This window comes from Hemiscyllium ocellatum, unplaced genomic scaffold (genome assembly GCF_020745735.1).
Source record: "Hemiscyllium ocellatum isolate sHemOce1 unplaced genomic scaffold, sHemOce1.pat.X.cur. scaffold_609_pat_ctg1, whole genome shotgun sequence".
NCBI lineage: Eukaryota > Metazoa > Chordata > Chondrichthyes > Orectolobiformes > Hemiscylliidae > Hemiscyllium > Hemiscyllium ocellatum.
The window spans coordinates 1-4,546 of NW_026869133.1; positions in this window are offsets into that span (position 1 = coordinate 1).

The window sequence follows — 4,546 nt, forward strand, 5'->3', positions numbered from 1 at the left end:
TTTTATCGTTCCCTACTGCTATATCTCCAGTATCATTTTCCAGCAGTCAATGTTCACTTCTGCGCGCTCTTTTATACTTTATATATCGAAAGAAACTGTTACAGTTCTTCTTTTACATTACTGGCTAGCTTACCCCCATATTTAATAATCTCCCTCCTTATTTTATTTTGTTTTGCCCTCTGTTTTGTCTTTGTAAGCTTTCCAATCCTCAGGTTTTCCACTGCACTTTGACACATTATATCAGTTCTCTTTTTGCTTTTCTGCTATACCTAACTTCCCTTAGCTATAGTTGTCCCATCCTCCCAATACAAGCTTCTTTTTCCTCAGGATAAATCCCTGCTGTATCCTGAATTACTCCAAAAAAACTCCTGCCATTGCTGTTGCACTGTCTTTCCTGCTGGAACCGTCTCCCAGTCAGTTCTACCCAGCTCCTCACTCAAGTCTCTGTAATTGTCTTTATTCAGCTGTAATACCGTTACTTTTGATTCTAACTTCTCCATCTGAAATGTGCGGAGTAAATTCAATCATATTATGTTCACTGTCACCTTAAGCTCCCCTCACCTTGTCTGCCTGCACAATCTGCTCCAAAAAGCAACTCATGCACCTCTCACCCATTCATTTTCCTGCCAACCACTATCAATCTGAATTCCCAGTCCATCTGTATAATAAAATCCCACATACTCACTGTAGCTTTTCCTTTCCTACAGATCTTTCTAGCTCCTGGTGTATCTTACACCACAGCTCCCTGTATATGACTCCAACTGCATTATTTCACATTTTGATACCCCATTCTACAGAAACAGATTCTACAACCATCTGACCTTATTAATTTCTTATTATTGATTATTGATTCAATTCCATTCTTAATACTCAGACAACTGTGTCTCTCTGCCCACCTGCCTATCTTTTCCACAGATGAATATCCTTGAATATTCTGCTCCCAATCCTGATCCTCTTGCAGCGATGTCACTGTAATGACCACTATGTCGGACCTGCCAATTTATGGATGAGTCATAAGCTCATTTACCTTATTCCTTATACTGTATGCACAGTTCAATATTGTATTACCCGGCACTCTTCTCATTGTCATTTGTTTGTCCAGCTGTTGGTACCTACAGGACCCTGACCACTGGATCATTCCCTCCGCTCCAAGTTCTGCAACCCAGATGATATATCCCAAACCCGAGCACCATGTAAGCAACACAAGTTTCAGAACTCTCAATCCCGATCACGGAGAACAGTATCTATGCTTTTAACTGTACTATCCCCAATTATCCAGCATTGGGCAGCATGGTGATACAGGCAATGCTGCCTCACAGTGCTTGGGACTCGGGTTCATTTCAATCTCTGGACCCTGTCTGTGTGGACTTTGTACATTCTTCCCGTGCCTGCATTGGGAGCCTTAATTCTTTTCTCTCTCCACATTACGTCTCTGTGTTTGCTTCAGATTTCTACATCTACAGTATTTTTGCTTTTGTTCGATAAGAAAATGCAGCAAATGTGACAGGTTTTTGTAAAACCAGCCGTGGTTCGCGGTTTCCTCTGGGTGTAAGGAATCGTGCCCGGTCACATGTCTGAGTGCAGTGGCCCTGGATGCCCAGTCCATCTCTCTCAGTTCTCTCAGTAGATCGGCACTACAATGCAGCATTTCCTAATGCCACCCCTGGGACTCCCCACACTCCATTGCCTGGCACTCGATGCTCCCTTCGCAGGACTGTGCACACAACGACACTGGGAACTTTCTGACCCGCTGGAGATGCTGGGTAAAGACCCTATCATTGAAAGGAACAGAATAACTAGAATCCAACTGAATAGCAAAGCTGAGTAAACAGGTTGAATTACTTCCATCTGCTCTGACATTTTCTAACCTTCTGTTTATCCTCGTCCATCTGCAAATAGATGGCCCATATGTATACCTTGTCAAACAGGTTTGGTGGTGGGGATAAATACCAGATCCGGTGGTGATTGGACTGATTCAGTGGTCTCACTTTCCTGACGTCACACTTAAGTTTTTATTATCAGTTTAAAGAAAAGGCCTTGCTTGAGTTGTGCTGGAAGGATATTTTGGTCATATTAGAATATGTCACGTGCGAGTGAGGTTAGGAATCGTAAGGTAGCGCAGTTAAATACACGGTCGGGGAGGCAGCACTTCCGATACGTGGATCATTGGGATTCCCGAGTCGGGAGGATATACACAAAAAGGACGGTATGAACCTGAACTGGCAGGAATTTGCGATATGTGGATTATTGGGATTCATGGGTCAGTAGGATACACACAATAAGGACAGGATGCACATGAACTGATAACAATCTCCGATATGTGGATCATTGGGATTGCCGGGTTGGTAGGAGATAAACAAGATGGACAGGATGGAGTTGAACTGGCAGCAATCTCCTGGCAGACAGGTTAGCTGTTGTCTTTACGAGGGTTTAAACTAGTATTTGGCGGGAGGGGTGTGTGCAACCACAGCAGTAGGTCCAAAGGTACAGTGACTGAGGGGGAGTTGGAAAATAATCCCAGTACATCTAAGACCGAAAAAACAAAACAGAGGGTACTGAACACAGTGGCCTGGCAGACTGAAGTGTGCTGATTTTAATATGAGGAATCTGTTTGTTTGAACAGATATTTCAATGTTGCTGCATGTCAGAAAATAGGAAGAGATAATGGTTAATTGCCCACTGTGTCCTTCACTGGACCAGCTTGTCTCTCCTGGCACCAAAACTTGTTACTGTGGGTCAGAGAACTTCAGAATTAATACAACACAGAAGGAGGCCATTCAGCCCACCATGTGTCCATGAGCTCTCCAACCTGACAACTTGGAAATAGAGGGAATGATCGGAGCTAGACTGAGAGGGAGAGAAATAAACAGAGAGAAAGACAGTGAAGTGAGATGAATAAAGTGAAGAAAGGGAGCGACAGAGTGAATGAGAGCAATGCGTGTCAGATGAATGTGAAGTTAGATCAGGAGACAGCATGAGGAGAAATACACGGAAACGTTTTTGAGAAACTCTCACAGACTGTAAGCCCTTTGTCTGGTGCCATACCCTGTGATCACCATGCTGATACTGGCTGTCATCCCAGATCATTTATCACCAATAACATCCCAGAGCTGAGTAGCTGACAGCGAAACACAATCCAATAGACCAATAGACTGGTTCCAGGGAGAAGGTAAATTTATTTAAATATTCTGAGCCAACAGGAGATTGTAGCCCCTCTAGGCACTGCGTGAGAGGCAGGGTGGAATCTCAGTGAAGGGAATCACTGGCAGAGGGGAAATCAGGATCTCAGCTGTGAGTCAAAGAACGATTGATAAAGTTTGCACACCACCTCCATGAGTTTGTAATTCACATTACAATTTATATAGTTCCACATAGCAAGTGTATTTGAACAATATTATCTTTTTGTAGTTTTCATATTTTGATAGATACAGAAAAGCTTTTTTATCCTTGCATTTGTGTTGAATAAACGCATTTTATTACTGAGGAAGATAGGACCTGCTCCGATGTGACAGTCGTCATCTGAACCGTGCTGGGACCATAATCCGAGTGAATCCTAATCAAAGCTGTAGACAGAGCTTTAAACTGATTAGGAGTGTGTGTGTGTGTGTGTGTGTGTGTGTGTGTGCGCGCGCACACGCACGCATGTGGTGGGGGTTGGAGGGGGGTTGCAGTTATAGGGTTTAATTAGAAAAGCCGACTTAAAAGACGAGATAAGAGTACAGAACTCAGGAGAGGCTATTAAAATCTTCAGCACATACACAAATAGGATAAAGCATCTGGAGCTGTTTAACATATCAAACTTCAAGCACACTGCAAGAAGTAATGACTATGAGAAGACGGACGGTTAGTGCAGGACTGAAGGGGTTACAATTGAATGCATGCTGTATGATGAATAAGGTATATGAGCTTGTGGCACAGAATTAAATCAGCAGGTAGGAAGAGATGGGCATCTGAATATTTAAGGATATTTATCCTATCGAAAAGATATGCCGGTGGGTAGAGGGAGTGGATTTGCATTATTAGTAAGAAATGAGATTAAATCAATTGTAAGAAAGGAAGTAAGGTCAGATGGTGTAGAATCTGCGTGGGTAGAATTGAGGAACTACAAAGGTAAGACAACCACAGTTGAAGTCTTGTACAGGGCTCCAAAGAGTAGTCAGGACCTGGGGCAGAAGATACACCAGGAGATAGAAAAGATGTGAAGGAACGGCAAAGTACAGTACTCATGGGTGATTTCAGTATGCAGGGGCACTGGTAACATCAGATTTGTAGTGGTTCGCAAGAAAAGGAATTTTAGGGATGTTTATGAGATGGCTTTTGGAGCAACTTCTGGTGGAGCCCACTCGGGAACAGATGATACTGGATTTAATGACGCAGGATTCGTAATGGAGATTAGGGGGATGGTAAACTTCGGAAGCAATGATCAGACCATGATTGAATTTATTCTGCAACTTGAGAGAGAGAGAACATAGAATCAGAGGTAACAGTATTTCAGCTGAATTAAGGCAACTACAGAGGCATAAGGGAGAAGCTGGGTAGAATTGAC